The sequence below is a fragment of the Bubalus bubalis genome, chromosome 7 (genome assembly GCF_019923935.1).
Source record: "Bubalus bubalis isolate 160015118507 breed Murrah chromosome 7, NDDB_SH_1, whole genome shotgun sequence".
Taxonomy (NCBI): domain Eukaryota; kingdom Metazoa; phylum Chordata; class Mammalia; order Artiodactyla; family Bovidae; genus Bubalus; species Bubalus bubalis.
Genome location: NC_059163.1, coordinates 10,083,974 through 10,111,033, shown reverse-complemented (window position 1 = coordinate 10,111,033; position 27,060 = coordinate 10,083,974).

The window sequence follows — 27,060 nt, the reverse complement described above, 5'->3', positions numbered from 1 at the left end:
GATGGTAATATTTACCACTCAGAAGTAGTTATAAAAAATACCTGCAATCAAATTGGCACTCTATAATTGAAAAAGAATTTGACCTGCATTAACTTCTGACCTGTGCTTAGTGCTGTGTGTGTAGCAATGTTCACTCCTAGAAGAGCAGGGTTACCTTCAGCCAAGGCAGCTGACCTTTTCCATTAAATCACCCTCTGTCCAGATGGGCTGAGAGTGAGAGTTCCTTGACACAAATTTTCATTCTGTTGTTTCCTTTGTTTAAGAATAAAGGAAGGCAAATATCTTTGGTGTATGAAAGTGCATCTCTCAAGGAGGGGAGGGAGTTAGGCTTCCACCAGGGCTTATTTTTCTAGTTATGCACCTTGAAGTTCTTTGCCCACAAAGGTCCTCTTGCTGGCAAAAGCAGCGTACAGCATGGCATGCAAAATTATGTTCTTCTTAACCTGACTTTGTAGTTCATTTCTAAATCAAGCCCAAGCTCATTGTGAAAGGAAAAACAGTCAAGGTGAGAGATTCTGAAAACAAATGTGAATGGTGTCTTTCTTTATCCTCTGGCCTTTCCTGAAGTCAAGATGGTAGTTTTAGGGCTTTTATTACACCACTCATCATCAGGAAGTTCTGGATGCTAAATTATTTTATGAAAGTCCCTGGGTTATACTCCTATGTAATATGTCACTTTAATAGCCTCTCCTAGCTTTTACAAAAGTAGTTTTTAGCATTTGCTTTTTCACTTATTTATTTTCATGGGAGGGAAGGGAGTAGGTGTGGATTGCATAATAGATGATACATGAACATTATTAAGCACAAAGAAAAGGCAACAAAGGTATTGTTGACACTGAAAATACATGCATACGTTTATGAAAAACATTGCTGCAAGAGAAATGAACGTTAGGAGTTCCCCTCAACATTCTCTATGGTCTTCTTTTGTTCACAGTGGGAGGACAGAGGGCAAAAACAGCCTTACGGTGCATCAGCCATGTTACATGCCAACCAACTCTAGCATGTAATACATACATATATTATTCATTCATTCATTCATTCATTCATTTTGGCTGCACTGGGTTTTCACCGCTGTGTGAGCTTTCCTCTTGTTTCAGTGAGCAGGATTACTCTCTAGTTGTGGTGCACGGGCTTCTCATTGCAGTGGCTTCTCTTGCTGTGAAACACTAGCTCTAGAGCACAGGCTCTATAGTTGTGGTGCACGGGCTTAGTTGCCCCAGGCGTGTGGAATATTCCTGGACCAGGAATCAAACCCCTGTCTCCTGCATCAGCAAATGGACTCTTAACCATTGAGCCAATGCAGAAGCCATCACACATATATATATATATTTTTTAACATTTATTTATTTATTCATTTTTGGTTGCATTGAGTCTTTGCTGCACACACGGGCTTTCTCTAGTTGCTGCTCTTCCCTGTGGTGCTGTTGCAGAGGAGAAGCCAATTATGACTATGTTGGAACTTCTTTGACTTGCTTTTAGTTGCTTTTGTTATTATAATCTTACAGAATGGTCTGCCTCAGAGAGTCCTGCTCTTCTGTCTGACTGCTAAACTGAAGTGCCTTGTTCAGAACCCTGCCCACCTAAAGATGGCAGGAAGGAAGAAATGAACACATCTCCTGCCTGAGGCTTGCCATTCTAGAAGATGCTTTGCAAGATGTATGGCCTTTTTTCTTTGTTTCCTCACATCCCCATTTCTGATCTATAAAAGAACCTGGCATCCAGACTCCAGTAAGATGGTTATTTTGAGGTGCTCGGCAGCCATCCTCTTGGTCAGCTGGATCCCCAAATAAAGTCTCCTCCTTGCCTCAATCCCTAGTTTCTCAGATTCATTGGCCTGTGGTGGGGCAAGCAGTGCAAGCTTGGATCGGTAACAGAGTGGGTGCTTTTCTTGTTGCAGAGCATGGGCTCTAGACTTGCAGACATCAGTAGTTGCAGAGTTCAGGTGATGCAGGTTCAATCCCTGCTCTGGGAGGATCCCACGTGCCACGGGACAACTGAGCGCATGTGCCGCAACCACTGAACCAGCATTCCAGAGTCCCTGAGCTGCACTCTAGCATTTTAAAGGTGTGATTTAGATTAAGCTTTGCAAAAATGCTGTGAAGTTGTCAGATGCTTATATTCTGTCTATGAAAGAATAAACAATACACCTATTTGTTGGAGGAGGTCATTGAAGGGATGTGATGGCTAGTGACCCTTGAGCCAGATATGGGCAATCAGAGGCTTCCCACCCCCTCCCCAGCCTTGGAATGTACATTCCTTTCACCATTCCCTTTGCCAGAGCCTTTTCAGGGATGCAGAGCTGGAAAAGTGAACAGTAATGTATGGGTGAGATGATGTGAATTGAATATGTGACTGAAGTCAGTTAAGAAGAATTAGTCACTCAGTTGTTTCTGACCCTTTGGAACCCCGTGGACTGTAGCTCATCAATCTCCTCTATTTTCCAAGGGATTCTCCAGGCAAGAATACTGGAGTGGGTTGCCATTTCCCTCTCCAAGGGATCTTCCAAACCCAGGGATTGAACCTGGGTCTCCAACATTGCCAGCAGGCTCTTTACTGCCTGAGTCAGTGGGAAGCCCAAAGAAGTCAGTTAAGGCCTCTATATAAAATTTAAGTTTCTCTCAGGTGTGAGACCTATTCATCTTGATGCCACCTAAGATAAGTCCTGTATGTAAGTTCCCTTGCTTGTTAAAATTGCTACCTACCAGTCTCGAGTGACCTGCCTCTTTCTTATACAGAGTGAAGTAAGCCAGAAAGAAAAGCACCAATACAGTATACTAACACATATATATGGAATTTAGAAAGATGGTAACAATAACCCTGTGTACGAGACAGCAAAAGAGACACTGATGTATAGATCAGTCTTATGGACTCTGTGGGAGAGGGAGAGGGTGGGGAGATTTGGGAGACTGGCATTGAAACATGTATAATATCATGTATGAAACGAGTCGCCAGTCCAGGTTCGATGCATGATACTGGATGCTTGGGGCTGGTGCACTGGGACGACCCAGAGGGAGGGAATGGGGAGGGAGGGGGGAGGAGGGTTCAGGATGGGGAACACAGGTATACCTGTGGCGGATTCATTTCGATATTTGGCAAAACTAATACAATATTGTAAAGTTTAAAAAAAAAAAAAAAGACCAGTCTCAAATTTTACCCAGGAAACTCTTGAGGTTGCAACCTAACACAACTTACATTCCCAAATCTGTGCAGTGCTATAATGTACTATTAATCATTTTCTTTGCCCGGGGGCATGGTTCTATCCCACTCTGACTTCCTGAAGCAATCCTGACAGTTTTAAAAAATCCATGTAGACTTTTCTTTCCAATTATCTTCCCCTATTGCTACCCAGGAAGCAAGCTTCATTACTGAAATTCCAGGGGGTCCACATACTTCTAGATGGAGACCACAAGAGAAACCAATACCAGTGTGATGAGTGTTGAAAAAAGTTTAATTGTGATTCAAAGTAAAAAACAAACAAACAAACAAACAAAAAATTCTTACAAGGGAATCAAAATTTACCCTCAAACCAGAGTCATGAGAAGCAGATTTTAAATCTAAGATCAGAAGTAAAAAAAAAAAAAAAAAAAAGTCAAAGAAAAGTGAGTAAAAGCAAGTAAGAGTGATTGCATAAACACCTTGGACTATTATTTAGATCTTACTTTTGCCCTTCATAAAGAAGATTTAGCTCTCTCCGTTTTTAAAACTTAAAAACTGGAAAGGGTCATTTAGCCTTGACAAATACAATGAATATGGGGACATCAGCTTGCCCGCAGGACATCAGGTTTTTCCTCACTCCTGCGGTGATAACCCAGCCCTGAATATTAGATGGTGCCTCAGTTTTCTGACTTGTCCATAGATTCATCACAGATGCCCTTCTCTGTAGCTTTACACTCTACGTTAGGATTCTGACAAATACTATCTCAGAGTTGCACTGCAGAAGCCTATCAGCAACATTTGATTTTCAGATTCATATTAATTTGCCCAGCCAGTTCTAAAAATGGATTTAGTTCCAACATCCACCTATCTGAAATTTATATAAATTTAAATCAACAGGCCACAAATATCTTGAAAAATGTCTGCAATATTGTAATACTTGCCCACTTCCCACAAAACAGAACTGGCTGAGGCTGAATTCTAGCTGACCTCTTCATAAAGGGTATGTGTGCAAACTCTGTGACATCACTGTCCTTCTCAATCCCTTTGCAACAACTTGTCTGCATCACTCATTTGCTCTAGCTGCCTGATCGCTATGAGAATTTGATTTATTGATTCCTCTTTCAGGAACATACCTTGCCTCTGGCTTTCATGCACACAGACCACCTGGAATCATGCCACCACCACGCCCTGACTTTGAGTACTCTTAAAGTCTGCACATGACTGCTGCTCCATCCCACCTAATGGACTGGGAATCACTTTAATAAACCACGATCTGCAACATGCCCAGTTCACTGCACCAACTAAGCTTCCTGACACCCTTCAAAATGGTCATTGTGTCTCATCCATGCCATCACCTCCTCTGAATGCTTTTCTTGTCTTTGATCACCTTGGTTTATTTTCACCCTGACTGGCTGGTGTAAAGTCTCACTATGAGGGTCCTCCTCTTCTCAACCACACATATCAGAAGATTAATTTGCTGTCTACTTTTAAGAAGAAAAATGCGTACTGATACTCAGACAAAATTATGCAGGTGAGCCAGAAATTGCAATTACTACTTCACTGATCCCACATTTTATTAAATTCTTTGACTGGCAGACAGGAAACCTTTTCTTTTGTTCAGTTTAGTTCAGTCACTCAATCGTGTCCGACTCTCTGAGACGCCAGGCCTCCCTGTCCATCACCAACTCCCGGAGTTCACCCAGACTCATGTCCATTGAGTCGGTGATTCCATCCAACCATCTCATCCTCTGTCATCACCTTCTCCTCCTGCCCTCAATCTTTCCCAGCATCAGGGTCTTTTCAAATGACTCAGCTCTTCGCAACAGGTGGCCAAAGTATTGGAGTTTCAGCTTCAACATCAGTCCTTCCGATGAATACCCAGGACTGATCTTTAGGATGGACTGGTTGGATCTCCTTGCAGTCCAAGGCACTCTCAAGAGTCTTCTCCAACCCCACAATTCAAAAGCATCAATTCTTTGGCACTCAACTTTCTTTATAGTCCAACTCTCACATCCATTCATGACTACTGGAAAAACTGTAGCTTTGACTAGAGGGACCTTTGTAGGCAAAGGTTCTGTTCAAGTCCCCCAATTATATCCCTTTGAAATTTGTTCTTTTTTTCAAGTCCCCAATTATATCCCTTTGAAAATCTGGACAATCAAACAGAGAGGCAGATATTCAAATGTAGAGAAATCATTCACTTGCCAAAGGTATTAGGATATCTGGTCTTCCCTGTTAAAATTAAACTGCAATGTTCAACAAATATTAACTATCTAATATAAATAAATATTTACTTAAGTCAAGTTTGTGAGTGATAGCTTATCCAACCCTCAAAATCCCCACATTAATCCTTTCTGACATCTTTCCTAACACTTATTTTAGTAAACAACATTTTCCTCAAGCTTTCCACTTAATGATGGGAAGCGTATATCTCACATAGTATGTCCTCAGTAAATTCTTGTCCAGAAAATTAATGACTATCAATAGGATTACCATGTAATCATGCTATATTCAATATCAAGGAGGCTGAATAAATAGCCACATAAGGATTCTATGTCTTTTTTTCAGATCTGACACACCCATTCTGCAGTTCTTGAAAATACTTGCCATAAATAACTCAGATGCATCTCTGGTCCACCACTGCAAAGTTCCTGGGCAAATACAGTTGTACACTGACCTAATGTGTGTGTAGTTGATGTATGGGCTTCCCACATGGTGCTAGTGGTAAAGAACACACCCGCCAATGCAAGAGACAGAAGAGATGAGGGTTCAATTTCTTGGTTGGAAAATCCCCTAGAGTAGGCAATAGAAACCCACTCCAGTATTCTTGCTTGGAAAATTCCATGGACAGAGGAGCCTGGCGGGCTGCAGTCCATGGGGCCACAAAGAGTTGGCAATGGCTGAGCACTAACTTTCCTTACGTGAAGCTGAGGTGCCAGGTTGGAGATGGGTCATCATTCATGAAGATTGAACATATACCCTACATCAATAATTATTACATACTTCTTTTATAGGATGACTATATATTCTGCTCAGTTACTAAAAGTGGAAGTAAAAATGACCTCTCTATCACTCAGTATTCACCTAATCAATTAATGTACACTCCCTGTAATACCAGTTTAGTCTCTGTGGGTTTAGTGATCTCAGTTCTTATAGGGGAAATATTTTCACCTGGTAATGCTGTAGAAGACCTATTGAACTTTAAGATATGGCCATCACTTGATTATTCCGGGCTCCTCATGCCAAAAGACTATTATGCAAGGAAAGGTCCCATCATACTGCTAGGAGTAATGGGCCCCAATTATGAAGATGTTGACTTTTCCAACATCTTGACAAATGAAAGAATATATCAGTTGGCACTCCAGCAGTAGAAACATCCTCATAATCAGTTGTAATGATAAATGGCCAAAGTCTGAAATAGGCATTGATTGAATTGAAAGTCTCTCGGTTGTGTCCAACTTTTTGCGACCCCGTGGACTATACAGCCCATGGAATTCTCCAGGCCAGAATACTGGAGTGGGTAGCCTTTCCCTTCTCCAGGAAAATCTTCCCAACCTAGGAATCAAACCCAGGTCTCCTGTATTGTAGGCATATTCTTTACCAGCTGAACCACAAGGGAAGCCCAAGAATACTGGATTGGGTAGCCTATCCCTTCTCCAGCGGATCTTCCTGACCCACAAATTGAACCAGGGTCTCCTGCATTGCAGGCAGATTCTTTGCCAACTGAGCAATCAGGGAAGCATGATACCCAAGAATTCAAGCTCCTCAAGGTTCAAGGTCTGGGTTGCCCCACTGCCAGGGTCCAGCCCCGGTGGATCCAAGGAATTCGAAGCAGGGATGGCGTCGTCAAGGATCAGGAAACAACTGCTTAGTTAAACATTAATTAAGGATATAAAGAGTAATAGAATAAGGATAGCTCAGTGAGAAAATTCAGTGGAGAAAAGAGGCTGAAATAAGGATAGCTCAGTGAGGAAATTCAGTGGAGAAAAGAGGCTGAATAATTCAGCCAGAAGGTGAGAGAAAGAACAACATGGGGAGACCAAGTTTCAGTGAACAAGGCCCGCACTTTATTTTCCAAAGTAGTTTTTATACTTTAAGTTATGCATAGAGGATAATAGCGGAAGGGGTAGAGTCATGCAGTAAGCTAGGCTTTCTTCCTGCAAACTTATCATATGCAAAAGTTTAGGTGATTTGCATCATCTTCTGGCCCGGAGGCCTGTTAACATTTTAAGAAATTTATTTTTCTCTAAAGGTGATTATTCTAAAATCAGGCACCACCCTCCAAAAGCATTAGATAAAGTTGCATTCCTATAGGGCAAAGGTGTGGTGGGCTGTAACAAGAAAAAGAATTAACTCAAGGGTCCAACGTTAAAAACATTAAAGCTACTACTTACACCAATTATATTAATCAATACACTGCCAGGGACACAGCAGGTGAGGGATATGGAGACTTAGAAGCAAACATTGGCCCAACAAGTGAAAAAACCTTCACCAATACAATTTCTAATCAATCTTTTAACTGCTCAAAAGAATCTGTATTCAGACAGTTTAGAACATCTCATGCCTCTCACAGTTGTGAGGCTCTGAGCAATCACATGTGGCCGGAAAAACCTATTCAGGCAGGCTAGAGGACTTCCAAAGGAGTTTGTAGGTTGAAACACTATCACACCCAGGAACTTTATTAACTGGAGCTATAAGTTAACTCTTTTTTCAGAGAGAGGTAGTGGGGGACAGCCCCCCATAAAGTCAGAGGTGTAGGTGAGAGCACAAAGCAGAAAGTAGGCAGACTCTGGTTTTGGGGGTAGATGCTCGAGAATTTCCAGGGTGACTCCTGAGTCTCAATCCCGCCTTTGCATATGCTGAGCCTCCTTCCTCATGACCTTTGCCATGGGCGAAGCTCCTGCTCCTGGCACCCAACCAAGCCAGTCACCTAGAAAAACAGAGGTGCTCACTGAGCTGGTAGAATATGTGGCAGAGGAAATAAAGGATGGGTATCAATTATAATCTCAAGATCAACATCAGCATCAAGACCTGTGGTTTGTCCTTCTACCTTATAATTTCCCATGATAGAACACCAATCAGAATCCTGGTGATGCTAATTTACATATGCAGTAAATTTACTGTAAGAAGCAAATGAATGTGAGAGCTACAATGCCTATGTATGCCTAGTTTCTAGGGAAGCAAAACACCTTTTGGGGGGCACAGGGATTGAGGGCTGATATCATTGCAGTAATATCTGAGTTTTATTTAACACTGTATGGAAAAATAAAGGAGCAGCATAATAATACTCTTCCAAGTCTCCAGGTTTCTTGGTGTCCTGAAATTCCAAACTGAACTCTTACTTAGAAAGAACTAAATAATGCGTCTTGCCTACCCTAAATAAAAGGACATGACTCATGAATTTTGGCATTTGCTAAATGAGCTCTTCCTCAATTTCTTCATCAATAAAATAATAAATTGGATCTAGAAAATCTCTAAGAATCTTACCAGTGCTATATTTTTATAATTCTAATAAAATTACCAAGAATTGGAAGTCACTTTAAGATGTGAAGAAGAAAATAGATTACATATCTCTTTATATGCCTTGTCAAACTAGCTTCTATATTAGTTGCTATCTATTAAGTTTATGACAGTGAATAATCCCAAAGAATCACTGAATCTCTCATATTTGCTTCTAAACCATCCAACAAGATTATTTTACTACTAAAACTATTTTGCCCTCTAATTATTACAGGTAGATTATTTTCTATAGTCTTACCACCTTCCCCTAAGCCCTGTCATTTGTAAATCAATCACTGTCTAATTTTTTTCAAATGTATTTTTGGATAAATTAAAGTTGGAAACAATCAATCCTATATTATTATAAGTGAAAGATGTCAACACGTTTTATTTCCTGTGGATCACTAACATCTGTGATACAAAGTGTGATGATTTTTGCCATCAAAATGACAGCTAGTTGGCAATGAATGACATTACTGTCATGTCATTTCGACAAGATATGGTCCATTTTGTCAAACTGGAAGAAGAGAATGGTGACCCCTTGATGCCTATCACATGGGTATCATTTTCTGTTCAAACTGCCAGTTATTTCAGATCTTCTCTCCCAAAGTCAGGAGCATGGAAAAAGTTATAGTTGAGCATGATCCCCTACATGCATGCATGCCACATCGCTTCAGTCATGTCCGACTCTTTACGACCCCATGGACTATAGCCTGCCAGGCTCCTCTGTCCATGGGATTTCCCAGGCAAGAATACTGGAGTGGGTTACCATACCCTCCTCCCGGGAATCTTACCAACCCAGGGATCAAACCTGTGTCTCCTGCAGCTCCTGCACTGCAGGCAGATTCTTGACCACTGAGCCACCAGGGAAGACCATCCCCCACATAGCAGGCATGAATTGATTTGGGGAGTGGGAAACCTGACTTTAGATAGCTCTCCTGCTCCTGTAAAATCTACCCAGGCATCTTGAAAACATCACCCAAAAGAAAGTTGGGTGTTCCAACTCTGCCAAAACAAAGGCTCCAAATTTAGGTTTTCCCTCTTTGTAACACCAACTGCTATCTGCAGTTGTTTTGGCTTTGAACATTTTTGGCCTCGCGTGTTTGGCTTGATCTATACTAGCACAATGTGCTTGATAGAATTGTCATTCTTGCTTCCAGCAGTGACCGTTTTCTCAGGAATGCATTTAAGCTCCAATCACTCTGGGCCATCACCTCTCTGTAAATAGTTCTTACTTCTTTGCTCACTCTCCACCTCCAGTTATTTCAAAGGTTGCACCACAGGATTATACCCTGAGCTGCACTGTCTAGGTGGGGTTATGTATGAAGCACACTCATATTTCTTTTCATTTATTAAAGACCTTGGCTGCTGTCTCCATAATCTTTCTCCCCACCACTATGTGCATCACAATTTGGACTTGCTGATACATGAACAGATAACTCATACACCACCAGGCTTCTCAATGTTTTTACCTCTTCTATTTTTTTTTCTTTCTGATTCTACTATCTCATATGGATCTGTCTCACGTCTAGATCTTATACCATGAATAAGGGCACTCTCTCATACCATAATTTCATAGTTCCCTCTCTACCATCCCAGTTCACCTATTTCAGAATGCCCATCAAGGCAATGTTTACCTCTATAAATACATGAACTCCAAGAGAATGCACTGGTCATAACAAACACCTTCTTCCAACAACTCAAGAGAAGACTACCCATGGACACCACTAGATAGTCAACACCGAAATCAGATTGATTATATTTTTTGCAGACAAAAATGGAAAAGCTCTATACAGTCAGCAAAAACAAGACCGGGAGCTGACTGTGGCTCAGATCATGAACTTCTTATTGTCAAATTCAGACTTAAATTTAAGAAAGTAGGGAAAGCCACTAGACCATTCAGGTATGACCTAAATCAAATCCCTTATGATTATACAGTGCAAGTGAGAAATAGATTTAAGGGACTAGATCTGATACACAGAGTGCCTGATGAACTATGGATGGAGTTTGTACATGACATTGTACAAGAGACAGGGATCAAGACCATCCCCATGGAAAAGAAATGCAAAAAAGCAAAATGGCTGTCTGGGGAGGCCTTACAAATAGCTTTAAAAAGAAGAGAAGCAAAAAGCAAAGGAGAAAAGGAAAAATATAAGCATCTGAATGCAGATTTCCAAAGAATAGCAAGGAGAGATAAGAAAGCCTTCCTCAGGGATCAATGCAAAGAAATAGAGGAAAACAACAGAATAGGAAAGACTAGAGATCTGTTCAAGAAAATTAGAGATACCAAGGGAACATCTCATGCAAACATGGGCTCGATAAAGGACAGAAATGGTATGAACCTAACAGAAGCAGAAGATATTAAGAGGTGGCAAGAATACACAGAAGAACTGTACCAAAAAAAAAAAAAACTTCACAACCCAGATAATCAGGATAGTATGATCACTCACCTAGAGCCAGACATCCTGGAATGTGAAGTCAAGTGGGCCTTAGAAAGCATCACTATGAACAAAGCTAGTGGAGGTGATGGAATTCCAGTTGAACTATTCCTAATCCTGAAAGATGATGCTGTGAAAGTGCTGCACTCAATATGCCAGCAAATTTGGAAAGCTCAGCAGTGGCCACAGGACTAGGAAAGGTCAGTTTTCATTCCAATTCCAAAGGAAAGCAATGCCGAAGTATGCTCAAACTACGGAACAATTGCACTCATCTGACAGGCTAGTAAAGTACTGCTCAAAATTCTCCAAGCCAGGCTTCAGCAATACTTGAACCGTGAACTTCCAGTTATTCAAGCTGGTTTTAGAAAAGGCAGAGGAACCAGACATCAAATTACCAACATCCACTGGATCATCGAAAAAACAAGAGAGTTCCAGAAAAACATCTATTTCTGTTTTATTGACTATGCCAAAGCCTTTGACTGTGTGGATCACAAGAAACTGTGGAAAATTATGAAAGAGATGTGAATACCAGACCACCTGACCTGCCTCTTGAGAAACCTGTATGCAGGTCAGGAAGCAACAGTTAGAACTGGAAATGGAACAACAGACTGGTTCCAAATAGGAAAAGGAGTACGTCAAGGCTGTATATTGTCACCCTGCTTATTTAAATATATGCAGAGCACATCATGAGAAATGCTGGGCTGACAGGATCACAAACTAGAATCAAGATTGCTGGGAGAAATATCAATAACCTCAGATATGCAGATGACACCACCCTTATGGCAGAAAGTGAAGAGGAACTACAAAGCCTGTTGATTGATGAAAGTGAAAGAGGAAAGTGAAAAAGTTGGCTTAAAGCTCAACATTCAGAAAACTATGATCATGGTATCTAGTCTCATCACTTCATGGTAAATAGATGGGGAAACAGTGGAAACAGTGTCAGCCTTTATTTTGGGGGGCTCCAAAATCACTGGAGATAGTGATTGCAGCCATGAAATTAAAAGACGCTTACTCCTTGGAAGGAAAGTTATGACCAACCTAGAGAGCATATTCAAAAGCAGAGGCATTACTTTGCCACAAAGGCCCGTCTAATCAAGGCTATTGGTTTTCCAGTGGTCATGTACGGATGTGAGAGTTGGACTGTGAAGAAAGCTGAGTGCTGAAGAATTGCTGCTTTTGAACTGTGGTGTTGGAGAAGACTCATGAGAGTTCCTTGGACTGCAAGGAGATCCAACCAGTCCATCCTAAAGGAGATTAGTCCTGGGTGTTCATTGGAAGGACTGATGCTGAAGCTGAAACTCCAATACTTTGGCCACCTCATGTGAAGAGTTGACTCATTGGAAAAGACTCTGATGCTGGGAGGCATTGGGGGCAGGAGGAGAAGGGAATGACAGAGAATTATATGGCTGGATGGCATCACTGCCTCGATGGACATGAGTTTGAGTGAACTCCTGGAGTTGGTGATGGACAGGAAGGCCTGGCATGCTGTGATTCATGGGGTCGAAAAGATTTGAACACAATTGAGCAACTGAACTAAACTGAACTGAACCCTTTCTTTGAGTAAGGCAAGGCTGTGATCCACGTGATCAGTTTGATTAGTTTTCTGTGATTTTGGCTTTCATTCTGTCCTCAGATGGATAAGCTCATTGCAGCTTTCTGATAGGAGGGACTGGCTGTGGGGGAATCAGGGTCTTTTTCTGATGGGTGAGGCCATGCTCAGTATATCTCTAATCCAATTTTCTACTGATAAGTGGGGTTCTGTTCCCTCTATTGTTTGGCCTGAGGCCAAACTATGGTAGGGGTAATGGTGATAACCTCCTTAAGAAGGGCACTGTTGTATTTAGTGACCCTGACCCTGTGGCAGGCCTCTGTCAACCCACACCTCCACCCGAGACTCCTGGACATTCACAGGCAAGTCTGGCTCAGTATCTTGTCTAACTCAATGAAACTCAAGTTCAGTTCAGTTACTCAGTTGTGTCCGACTCTTTGTAAGCCCATGAACTGCAGCATGCCAGGCCTCCCTGTGCATCACCAACTCCCAGAGTCCACTCAATCCCATGTCCATTGAGTTGGTGATGCCATCCAACCATCACATCCTCTGCTGTCCCTTTCTCCTCCTGCCCTCAATCTTTCCCAATTAGTCCTTATCTAAATCAATGAAACTATGGGGAAGATTGAAGGCAGGAGGAGAAGGGGATGGCAGAGGATGAGATGGTTGGATGGCATCACCAACTTGATGGACATGAGTTTGAGCATGCTCTGGAAGTTGGTGATTGACAGGGAAGCCTGGCATGCTGCAATCCATGGGGGTCTCAAAGAACCAGACACAACTGAGCTACTGAACTGAACTCAACCATTTCTTTACTGTAAATCAACTCCTCCTTCTTTCTTTCCCTCCCTAGCCAGTATACATTCTAATGTAGTTAACTCTTTACAAATATCCTGTTTCTTTTCCCTGTTCCTCTTTTATAAATTAAAGGAGCTAACTTTCCTCATCCAAGACTTCTCACCATGTCAAAGGTCATGATTCTCTTGATTATCCTCAGATAGTACATTTTTAAGGCTTTTTTCCAACTATATGGGATGCATTGTTTAATATATATGAGCTTGATTTCCTTGCATTCCCAAACTGGCAATCTTTTTATTCTTTAGTATTCCTATGAAAATTAAAGAAACTAAATGAAAAAGAAATAGTATGGAAATAGATATGTTAGTTCCCATTTGGAGTATAAAGAAATGTTTATCAAATACTTCAGATTTCTATGTTTGTGTGACCATGTTTCTGGACTTTGTTTTGCTTTCCTTTTGCTTTGGCTTTTCACTCTTTGCTTTTGCCTTTAAATTCTAAATCTTGAGTCATATTGCAGGCTTTGATGGTTAGTGATGCATGTCAACTTGACTAGGCTACAGTGCCGAGTTGTTTGGTCAAGCATCAGTCTAAATGCTGCTATGATTTTCTTTGAAGGTGCCTAACATCTAAATCAATAGACTGCGATTAAGGAGGATTTGCCTACAAAAAGTGGGTGGGTCTCTTCCAAATAGCTGAAGATCTTAAAAACAAAGACTGAGTCTTCTTAAAGAAGAATTTCTGGCTCAGTGAGGCTGAAACATAGAGAACATACTTGAGTTTTCAACCTGCTGGCCTGCCCTGTGAATTTGAGATTTGTCTGCCCCACAATTACACAAGTCAGTGTTGTTTCTGTGTTTTAACTGAAGGATAATTGCTTTACAATATTGTATTCATTGTTGATTTCTGCCATACAACATCATGAATCAGTCATAACTATATATATATCTCCTCTCCTTCTTGAGCCTCCCTCCCATCTCCCCCTCATCCTTCCCCCCTCCCCCAGGCCATCACAGAGTTCCAGATTGGACTCCCTGTGTTATGTAGCAGCCAAGTGGTACTCTTTACCAAGTGGTAAAGAATCTGCCTGCCAATGCAGGAGACATAAGAGATGCAGCTTCAAATCCTGGGTCGGGAAGATATCTTGGAGTAAGAAATGATAACCCACTCCAGTATTCTTGCCTGGATAATTTCATGGGCAGAGGAGCCTGGCAGGCTACAGTCCATGGGGCTGCAAAGAGTCGGACATGACTGAGTGACTGAGCACTCCCACTAAGTATCGCTTTACGCATGGTAGTGTCTATATGTCAATGCTACTTACTCAACTCGACCCACTCTCTCATTCCGCCCCTGTGTCCACAAGTCTGTTCTCCATGTCTCTGTCTCCATTCCTTCCTTGCAAATAGGTTCAGTACCATTTTTCTAGATTCCATATATATGCTTTAATGTAAGGAGTCAGTGTCTTAATATCAATTCCTTTCTTGTTTTTCTCTCTTTCTCTATAATCTATATTTATCTCTATCTATGTATTTTATGTTCTCTGGAGAAACTAGACTAATTCTCAAAGGCAAAAGGTATAACAGGACCTGAGCTTGATTTCTTTCAGGACTGGAAGGCCATGAGAGTTTGTCTTATCTGGTTACAAGTCCTAATTTAAAAAGCATAGCATATTCCAAGGTTGTTCTAATGGTGGAGCAGAGGTTTCCGATATTCTCAGATTGGCAGTGAGACAGCATACGGTAAATGAACTGAGCTATCCAAATGTTAGAAACATAGCAGTAAGGAAAAGGAAGCATGGACTAACAAAGAAGTGAGTACTAAGATGCATAATTCAGCTAGAAAAGAAAAGAGATTGATGATTACAAAATATAGTAGAGATACCTAGAATAATTGACAAAAATATCCCTGTAAAGGTGAGACTTGATAGGACCATATTTGTATATTTCATCAAATTTTCAATCAGCTTTTGTTTAAGACAGCACCAAAATTTCCAAAAGTCTAATTAGTTTGAAAATTAATGACATTGCCATAAATTATATGTTGCAATTCATTGTAATAGCTAGCTTATTGGTTTCCTATAATAGTTCATTAAAAATTGCATTACACTCCTTGATCTATTAATATCAGGGTCAAGTTTATATGTATATTTTATCTAAGAAAAATTCCAATTCTGTTGTAGCCAAGAAAATAAAAAAATAATTAAAGTCTCAGAAGGTTTCAAATAACTTTTAGACAGATAATATTATACTATTTTAAGTAATAAGGCAAATGATTTGGGGTTCTGAATTTGGGTATCTGCAAAGACAATTAATAGCATATGCAAAAAAAAAAAAAAAAAAAATGAAGGCAATTTTCTCCGAGGAAAAACTGCTCAGTATTTAAAATGAAGAAACCCTCACAACTGTCCTTGAATTAAGATATTTTTCTACCAAGCCATGGATACAGTCAAGCTTAGAAATAAGAAATGATGTTTGTAGGAAATAGCAAAACAAAGTGTTAAAATATTAAATATGCATAAATATTGCAGAATCTCACTTCTAAATGTATTTACATGTTACTGTATTATAGCTGAACATTTATACTGAAATCTTTTCTCTCAAACTTCATTAACAAAAATTGCTGCTCTGCTTTGAGGATACAATGTGATTATAGACATGAAGTCATTATGTAAGTTATAAAGTTGGATGATGGCAGTGAAATAAAAGAGGGAAAAGAAAATATTGAAAGGTAAATGGATCCCAATAAACATTTTAAAGAATACATTAACAGTAAATTTACAGGATAAACATGCCAAAATGAACTTGAATACATCAAGTGTGGGAGAGAGTATATAGGGAATGTGTTACTCATATTCATTGCTGATGAGTCTGAACCCATACAAATAATAGCAAGGCTTTTATTTTAACCCAGTAATGCTATCTCTTAGTGTCTACTTAGGGATATAGTCACATCTCTGCAGGAGTCACGCACAAAGGTATTCATTTAGGTTTGATGGTAAGTATGCAAAAGCTAGGAACAATAGCTAAATAAACTGTTTCTATCAAAGAGTATATATGTTTGGAATAAAGTAGCACTTTAAATGATGAGGTAGGTCTACATACACAGACATGCATAAATCTCTGAAAATAATTTCTAGGAAAAACTAAAAGTGATAAAGGTGCCCAGGTATAAATACATAAAATATACATACATATGTATATATATACATACATCAGTTCAGTTCAGTTGCTCAGTTGTGTCCGACTCTTTGCAACCCCACGAATAACAGCATGCAACGCCTCCCTGTCCATCACCAACTCCCACAGTTTACCCAAACTCATGTGCATTGAGTCCGTGATACCATCCAGCCATCGCATCCTCTGTCGTCCCATTCTCCTCCTGCCCCCAATCCCTCCCAGCATCAGGATCTTTTCCAATGAGTCAACTCATTGCAGGAGGTGGCCAAAATATTGGAGTTTCAGCTTCAGCATCAGTCCTTTCAATGAACACCCAGGACTGATCTCCTTCAGAATGGACTGGTTAGATTTCCTTGCAGTCCAAGGGACTCTCAAGAGTCTTCTCCAACACCACAATTCAAAAGCATCCATTCTTCAGCACTCAGCTTTCTTCACAGACAACTCTCGCATCCATACATGACCACTGGAAAAACCATAGCCTTGACTAGACAGACCTTTGTTGGCAAAGTAATGTCTCTGCTTTTGAATATGCTATCTAGGTTGGTCATAACTTTCTTTCCAAGGAGTAAGCGTCTTTTAATTTCATGGCTGCAATCACCATCTGCAGTGATTTGGGAACCCCCAAAAATAAAATCTGACACTGTTTCCACTGTTTCCCCATCTATTTCCCATGAAATGATGGGACCAGATGCCATGATCTTCGTTTTCTGAATGTTGAGCTTTAAGCCAACTTTTTCACTCTCCTCTTTCACTTTCATCAAGAGGCTTTTTAGTTCCTCTTCACTTTCTGCCATAAGGGTGGTGTCATCTGCATATCTGAGGTTATTGATATTTCTCCCAGAAATCTTGATTTCAGCTTGTGCTTCCTCCAGCCCAGCGTTTCTCATGATGTACTCTGCATAGAAGTTAAATAAGCAGGGTGACAATATACAGCCTTGACATACTCCTTTTCCTATTTGGAACCAGTCTGTTGTTCCATTTCCAGTTCTAACTGTTGCTTCCTGACCTGCATACAGGTTTCTCAAGAGGCAGGTCAGGTGGTCTGGTATTCCCATCTCTTTCAGAATTTTCCACAGTCTATTGTGATCCACACAGTCAAAGGCTTTGGCATAGTCAATAAAAGAGAAATAGATGTTTTTCTGGAACTCTCTTGCTTTTTCCATGATCCAGCAGATGTTGGCAATTTGATCTCTGGTTCCCCTGCCTTTTCTAAAACCAGCTTGAACATCAGGAAGTTCACGATTCACGTATTGATGAAGCCTGGCTTGGAGAATTTTGAGCATTACTTTACTAGCATGTAAGATGAGTGCAATTGTGGGGTAGTTTGAGCATTCTTGGGCATTGTCTTTCTTTGGGATTGGAATGAAAACTGACCTTTCCCAGTCCTGTGGCCACTGCTGAGTTTTCCAAATTTGCTGGCATAGTGACTGCAGCACTTTCACAGCATCATCTTTCAGGATTTGGAATAGCTCAACTGGAATTCCATCACCTCCACTAGCTTTGTTCGTAGTGATGCTTTCTAAGGCCCACTTGACTTCACATTCCAGGATGTCTGGCTCTAGATGAGTGATCACACCATCGTGATTATCTTGATCATGAAGATCTTTTTTTGCACAGTTCTTCTGTGTATTCTTGCCACCTCTTCTTGATATCTTTTGCTTCTGTTAGGTCCATACAATTTCTGTCCTTTATTGAGCCCATCTTTGCATGAAATGTTCCCTTGGTGTCTCTAATTTTCTTAAAGAGATCTCCAGCCTTTCCCATTCTGTTGTTTTCCTCTATTTCTTTGCCTTGATCACTGAGGAAGGCTTTCTTATCTCTTCTTGCTATTCTTTGGAACTCTGCATTCAGATGCTTATATCTTTCCTTTTCTCCTTTGCTTTTCGCTTCTCTTCTTTTCACAGCTATTTTTAGGGCCTCCCCAGACAGCCATTTTGCTTTTTTGCATTTCTTTACCATGGGGATGGTCTTGATCCCTGTCTCCTGTACAATGTCACGAACCTCCATCCATAGTTCATCAGGCACTCTATCTATCAAATATAGGCCCTTAAATCTATTTCTCACTTGCACTGTATAATCATAAGGGATTTGATTTAGGTCATACCTGAATGGTCTAGTGGTTTTCCCTACTTTCTTCAATTTAAGTCTGAATTTGGCAATAAGAAGTTCATGATCTGAGCCACAGTCAGCTCTTGGTCTTGTTTTTGCATACATGTCTATATATATAAACTATAATAGCAATACTATCTTGGTCAGTTCTGGGTGCTATAACAAATTATCATAAACCAGATAGCTTAAATAACAAATACTTATTTCTCAAAATTCTGGAGGCTAAAAGCCCAAGATTAAGATTTGTATATGATTTTTCCTGGTTCATAAGCTTCTTATCATGTCCTCACATAGGAAAAGGAACAAGAGAGCTCTCTGGAATCTTTTTTAGACAGGCCACGAGGACCCTACTCTCATGACTTAATAACCTCCTGATGCCATCACATTGGAGAGTTAAGATTCAACATATGAATTTTGAGGGGAGGGGATACACAAGCATTTAGTCCACAATGCTACTGCTGCTAAGTGGCTTCAGTCGTGTCCGACTCTGTGCGACCCCATAGACGGAAGCCCACCAGGCTCCCCCGTCCCTGGGATTCTCCAGGCAAGAACACTGGAGTGGGTTGTCATTTCCTTCTCCAATGCATGAAAGTGAAAAGTGAAAGGGAAGTTGCTCAGTCGTGTCCGACTCTTAGCGACCCCATGGACTACAGCCTCCCAGGCTCCTCCATCTATGGGATTTTCCAGGCAAGAGTACTTGAGTGGGGTGCCATTGCCTTCTCCGAATACCTGTATTTCTGGCACACACTTGCACGCATGTGTGTGTGTGTGTTTGCAAACATGAAGTACAGTGATTGCTAATAATGGTTATCTCTGAGTTTAGGGATTATATTAATATTTTGAACATACATCCAAGTCTGAGAAGCAAGAGAGGGTCAAGGTGATTATGGCAGATTGGGTTCTTTGGAAGTAAACACTAAAACAGAATTTTGACTCCAAAGTCTGTAGAAATCCTCAACCAACCCTTCAAGGTGTTCTGCAATGTGGTTGACACCTCTGAATTATCCTGTCTTGGGCTGTATTCCTGGGGTCATCCTCAGTCACTGGACATTGGTGAACTTAAAAAAGTGTATGACCTCTTTTCACCTTGCTAATAGTTTCCTTTGATGTGCAGAAGCTTTTAAGTTTAATTAGGTCCCATTTGTTTATTTTTGCTTTTATTTCCAATATTCTGGGAGGTGGGTCATAGAGGATCCTGCTAGATGTCCATCAGCAGATGAATGGATAAGAAAGCTGTGGTACATATGCACAATGGAGTATTACTCAGCCATTAAAAAGAATACATTTGAATCAGTTCTAATGAGGTGGATGAAACTGGAGCCTATTATACAGAGTGAAGTAAGCCAGAAAGAAAAACACCAATACAGTATACTACTGCATATATATGGAATTTAGAAGGATGGTAACAATAACCCTGTGTACGAGACAGCAAAAGAGACACTGATGTATAGAACAGTCTTATGGACTCTGTGAGAGAGGGAGAGGGTAGGAAGATTTGGGAGAATGGCATTGAAACATGTGTAATATCATGTATGAAACGAGTTGCCAGTCCAGGTTCAATGCACAATACTGGATGCTTGGGGCTGGTGCACTGGGACGACCCAGAGGGATGGAATGGGGAGGGAGGAGGGAGGAGGGTTCAGGATGGGGAACACATGTATACCTGTGGCAGATTCATTTTGATATTTGGTAAAACTAATACAATTATGTAAAGTTTAAAAATAAAATAAAATTAAAAAAAAAAGTGTATGACCTCAACTGAGCCAGCTCTTAATAGAGAATTTAGCCTTAATGTTTGTAGTTTTTAAAGGCGAATGCTTTCATATGGTGTAAGCAGTAAACAAATACAATAGCATTTTCAAAATCAACATATGGAGAAAGATATGTATGTGTATGTGTATGGCCTAATAAAAATTACAAACCATTGTGATAGCAATAGCTATATCTGTAGACTGGAAAATTACATGTGATTTTAATTTTTTCATTGTGCATTTTAGTGCTTATAAAACAGCATTCAACCTATGCAATAATATTATCAGAAAAACAGTGTTTTTTGGATATTTTGTCTGCTTGTGTGAAAAACATCTAGACTAAGTGAGCAGCAATCTAAGAAGAAGTATAAGTGGTACAGTGTGGAGGTCTGGATGAGCAGGAAACTTCTGACCATGTTCAACCTGGAGAGGCCTCCACAGGCAGGTGGCCAATACAAAGTAGGTGTGGCAGCCACCAAGCCTCAGGATGGTACTGAGGGACAGAACTCAATGCTGAAAGGGAAAGTGAGGGTCTAATTTGAGCCAGGGATGTCTCCATTTTATTATCACTGTGATAATGTGAAGTAGACAGAGCTTTGTCCTAGGAGCAAGGAAGAAGTACAACCTCACTGCTCACCTAAACACAGGGACACTCAATAGGGCTTTTTTGCCTGCTCATCCTTCACTCTGCACCACCCAAAGGATAAATGTGTAAAGCTAAAAACCTGATAGACTTTACGCAAGAAAATAAAGGAAAACATTTCTACATGGAAGAAAACCAATATTTTTATATTGGGGGAGCACATTTGTATTGGCCTTATCTGTAAATGGCTCAGTCCGCTCTTCCCTTTTAACCTACAAGTTCAATTCTGGTAACTGAAATCTGTGCAGAATGCTACCGAGCCAAGCAAAGATTTGTTGTTGTTGTTGTTCAGTCTCTCAGTCACGTCCGACTCTTTGTAACCCCATGGACTGCAGCATGCCAGACTTCCCCATCCTTCACCATCTCCTGGAGTTTGCACAAACTCATGTCCATTAATTCAATGATGCCATCCAGTCATCTCATCTTTTGTCATCTCCTCTCCTCCTGCTCTCAATCTTTCTCAGCATCAGGGTCTTTTTCAATGAGTCAGTTCTTTGCATCATGTGGCCAAAATATTGGAGCTTCAGTATCAGCATTTGTCCTTCCAATGAGTATCCAGTGTTGATTTCCTTTACGATTGACTGGTTTGCTCTCCTTGTTGTCCAAGGGACTCTCAAGAGTCTTCTCCAACACCACAGTTTGAAAACATCAGTTCTTTGGTGCTCAGCCTTGTTTATGGTCCAGCTCTCATATTCATACATCACTACTGGAAAAACCACAGCTTTGACTATAGGGATTTTTGTCAGCAAAGTGGTATCTCTGCTTTTTAATACACTGTCTAGGTTTGTCATAGCTTTTCTTCAAAGGATCAAGTGTCTTTTAATATCATGGATGCAGTCACCATCCACAGTGGTTTTGGAGCTCGAGAAAAGAAAATTTGTCACTGTTTTCCATTTTTTCCCCTCTTTTTTGCTATGAAGTTTTGAGACTAGATGCCCTGATCTTAGGTTTTTGAATGTTGAGTTTTAAAACTATGTATATTTTCATAAATAATTTATTTATGAATTTATTTCATAAATTGAAATGTATTTTAAGATGTGTTTTTGCAGAATTGATTAACAGATTCCATGAAATCCCTATCAAAACTAAGCCAGCCTCTTTTGAAAATATAGACAAGTTAAGTCTCAAATTTGCATGGGAATGCAAAAGGCCGAGCATAGCCAAACAATCTCAAGAAAGAAGAAAAATGTTGGTGGACTTTTACTTCCTGATTTTAATACTTACTATGAAATCCTAATAACTCAAAACAATGTGGTATTACCTTCAGGATAGATAATAGATCAACAGAATAGCACAGGGAATTTTGACTGACCCACATAAACATAGTCCACTGATCCTGACAAGCTACCATTTCAGAGGGAAAGAGGAAACTTACAGTTAAGCCAATGCTTCTGGAACAAGAGCATATCTGCATTAAAAAAGAGAAAACCTCAAATTCTATGTAACATGATTCAGAAAATAATAATTCAAAATGGATTATTACCTGACCTAAAACCATAGTCAAAAATCTTCTATAATAAAAAAAAAAAAATAGGAAAATATATTTGTTATATTGCAGTAGGGAAGGATTTGGGGACAGATCCAAAAAAAAAAAAGCACTAAATGTAAAAAGAAAAAAAAAAGAATGTTATGTTAAGCTTCATCAAAATTAAATTTCTTTTCTTTTTTTGAAGTTTTATAAATGATAGACAAATGAGACTTGGAAAATATTCTCATTATGTATCTCCCTGTAAGTTATCAATAAAAATATAAATAATTATAATAAAGAGTCTGACTCCAGTTTTGATGTTTGACTGCTGAAAGTTTTAACCCCTCCCCAACTCGCTTCCTCGGCTGCAACCCCACTATAGGACATGCTGATGAGAAAGCCCAGATACTTCTCCCTTGGTGCTTGCAAGTAGTTCATTGTGCTAGGGCATCATCAGTCCAGTCCCACCTTCTCACCATCATAAACCCCAAGCCAGTCTACTTATCTTGTCCTCTCAAGCCATTTTGGATCCTGCTCTGACCTATTTAGAGAGTCTCTACTTTTCATAAATCTTCTCAGACTCTCTGAATACATGTGTGGTATCACCAAACCAACTTTTCTGTCTAGCCCATCCTCAACTATAAAGTATGACTACTATAAATTGATGGGGGGGGAAGGCAAAGGATTTGAAACAGACACTTCTCAAAAGAGTAACAGATGTAAAGATTTTAAATATCTTGAGTCATCAGGGAAATGTCAATTTAAAGCCCTTATAAAAGAACTCCACATACTCACCTGAATGACTGAGATTTAAAAAGATCAATAAAAGCAAATGATAATAGGGAAGTTAAAAAAAAAAAAAAAAAAGAAAGAAAACTAGAATACTCACGAATTACTGGTGAGAGTTAAAATTTTATAACCACTTTGGGAATCCATTTGACAATTTCCTAGATCATTTTCCAAAGATCTATCCTATGACCCCAAAATATCATTGCCAAGTATTTGCACAAGAGAATATAACACCTAAGATCAGAAAGTATATTTACACAAGAGTTTTTTTTTTTCTTATAGCTGCCTTATTTATAACACTCTTAGATTTTAAAAAAAGTTATAAACACATTTGTATGTTCATACAATTAACCAATAGATAGGAACAACTCTTCACACATGCAAAAACATAGGATAATCTCAAAGAAAAATATTACATTAGGAAACTAAGTTAGACAAAAATAAGATACACTCTGAAATTTATGGTAAGTCCCTGTAGAAGGGTCACAATGGAAATCCCTGTATTTCTTGAGCCTATCCATGCTCTATACTTTAGAGAAAGGCATATATTTTGATAAACAATCCCTAGAATGCTACTGGGTCCTTGTAGAGATGGAAGACATGATTATAGTATACCAAGTGATGATGGCTATCATTTATAAAACTTCAGAACTGCCCATCAGGAGTTTTGTCCTATCACCCCCAACAAGTCAAAATGTTGTGTGGCTCAGCACCATCCTATACTATATAAGTACATAAAAAATAGTATAAGAACAGATCCCAAGTATTACTGGAGGACACCACAAGCTTCATTAACATGCTATCCTGTTCACTTGGTACACCTACTAACCAAGATAATTGACCAGAACCTTCTTTCTATACACAGCTGCATAGGGTGTTGATAAAGGAGAAAAAGTGAAGACTCACTAGAACATGGGTTAATTCATTAAGTATGTGCCGAAAATGGACAGAATTCCATTATATCCATACCTAGACTTGAACTTTAAAAAGTGGAGAGAGGACATAGCAAGTATTCCCAGCAACTAGAAAACTAGAAGCTACAACTTCCAATGTATATTTTGGATTCTTTGTGTCTGGGGTCCAAAAGGTAAGAATAAGGGCCATGATCTGTGAATAAGACATGTGCAGAAAGTCTGGGCTGAGATGAGTATTATAACCAAGTACTTAGTCACCTCTAGGAATGAGAGTGCGTATGACCCTACCAAATAGCCACTGAGATTAACAAAGAGGAGAGCTTAGGGCAAAGGGAATGTATGATAGTGGAAGAAATTGATGAATACCAGTTGCAGCCCAAAATCAATTAAATAACATGCAAAGGTCAGTACTGGGTCCCACTAACCTTCCGAGTTTGGCTCTTTTCAGAAAGCAAGACCAACAGAACATTGAAGGAGCTTTTCCCCAAATGTTTATGAAGCCATGGTGGATACACATAGCACAAGGAATGGCCTGCAACAGACTCGGTACAGCCTGTATCAGTACAGCTTGTACTGTTTGGATCACTCTTCAAAATTACAGTCTGCTCAGGATGGGATAGTCCAGGCAATCTGATCAAGACTCTGGAGCAATAATCTACCCTTGTCTGCCCAATCCAGGATTCTTCTAACTGGCAATTTTGTCTGGAGCTCCCTGTTGATCTGGCAGAATATCAGATCTGCATCTCAACTTGATTAGATGTAGGTCTGATAACCATTGCCTAATCTTCTATTTTAATAGATTTTTTGGGGCTCCAAAATCACTGCAGATGGTGACTGCAGCCATGAAATTAAAAGACTCTTGAGAGTCCCTTGGACTGTAAGGAGATCCAACCAGTCCATCCTAAAGGAAATCAGTCCTGAATATTCATTGGAAGGACCGAAGCTGAAGCTGAAACTCCAATACTTTGGCCACCTGATGCGAAGAGCTGACTCGTTTGAAAAAACCCTGATGCTAGGAAAGATTGAAGGTGGGAGAAGGGGACGGCAGAGGATGAGATGTTTGGATGGCATCACTAACTCAATGGACATAAGTTTGAGTAAACTCCAGGGTTGGTGATGAAAAGGGAGGCCTGGCGTCCTGCAGTCCATGGGGTCACAACAAGTCAGAGATGACTGAGCGACTGAACTGAACTGAATCTCCAAAACCCTTTTTGTAATGCAAAATTATTCCCTCTGTCACAGAAATTTCAAGTGATAAAGATATCTTTGTAGGTATAGATTTTTTAGGATGCAAAAAATGATCTATTTATCATCTATCTACTTATCATACTTACCATAAGCATATATTTATGTGTCTATATGTCTATGTATATATTTTATTTACTGTCCTACTCAGGAGGCTCAATTAGATGTAAAAATTCTGCTCCTCAAAAGATTTAGTGCATGGGGATGAGGTGGGGGGGGCATGAATTGGGAGACTGAGTGACATATATATATATATGTATATATATATCAGATTAGTCAGTCGTTCAGTCAAGTCCGACTCTCTGAGACCCCATGAATTGCATGATGCCAGGCCTCCCTGTCCATCACCAACTCCCAGAGTTCACCCAGACTCCTGTCCATCAAGTCAGTGATGCCATCCAGACATCTCATCCTCTGTCATCCCCTTCTCCTCTTGCCCCCAATCCCTCCCAGCATCAGAGTATTTTCCAATGAGTCAACTCTTCGCATGAGGTGGCAAAAGTACTGGAGTTTCAGCTTTAGCATCATTCCGTCCAAAGAAATCCCAGGGCTGATCTCCTTCAGAATGGACTGGTTGGATCTCCTTGTAGTCCAAGGGACTCTCAAGAGTATTCTCCAGCGCCACAGTTCAAAAGCATCAATTCTTCGGCGCTCAGCCCTCTTCACAGTCCAACTCTCACATCCATACATGACCACAGAAAAACCACAGCCTTGACTAGATGAACCTTTGTTGACAAAGTAATGTCTCGGCTTTTGAATATGCTATCTAGGTTGGTCATAACTTTCCTTACAAGGAGTAAGCGTCTTTTAATTTCACGGCTCCAGTCACCATCTGTAGTGATTTTGGAGCCCAGAAAAATAAAGTCTGACACTGTTTCCACTGTTTCCCCATCTATTTCCCATGGAGCCATGGGACCGGATGCCATGATCTTCGTTTTCTGAATGTTGAGCTTTAAGCCAACTTTTTCACTCTCCTCTTTCACTTTCATCAAGAGGCTTTTTAGTTCCTCTTCACTTTCTTCCATAAAGGTGGTGTCATCTGCATATCTGAGGTTATTGATATTTCTCCCGGCAATCTTGATTCCAGCTTGTGTTTCTTCCAGTCCAGCGTTTCTCATGATGTACTCTGCAGAGAAGTTAAATAAACAGGGTGACAGTACATAGCCTTGACGTACTCCTTTTCCTATTTGGAACCAGTCTGTTGTTCCATGTCCGGTTCTAACTGTTGCTTTCTGACCTGCATATAGGTTTCTCAAGAGGCAGGTCAGGTGGTCTGGTATTCCCATCTCTTTCAGAATTTTCCACAGTTGATTGTGATCCACACAGTCAAAGGCTTTGGCATAGTCAATAGAGCAGGAATAGATGTTTTTCTGGAACTCTCTTGCTTTTTCCATGATCCAGAGGATGTTGGCAATTTGATCTCTGGTTCCTCTGCCTTTCCTAAAACCAGCTTGAACATCTGGAAGTTCACGGTTCACGTATTGCTGAACCCTGGCTTGGAGAATTTTGAGCGTGTGAGATGAGT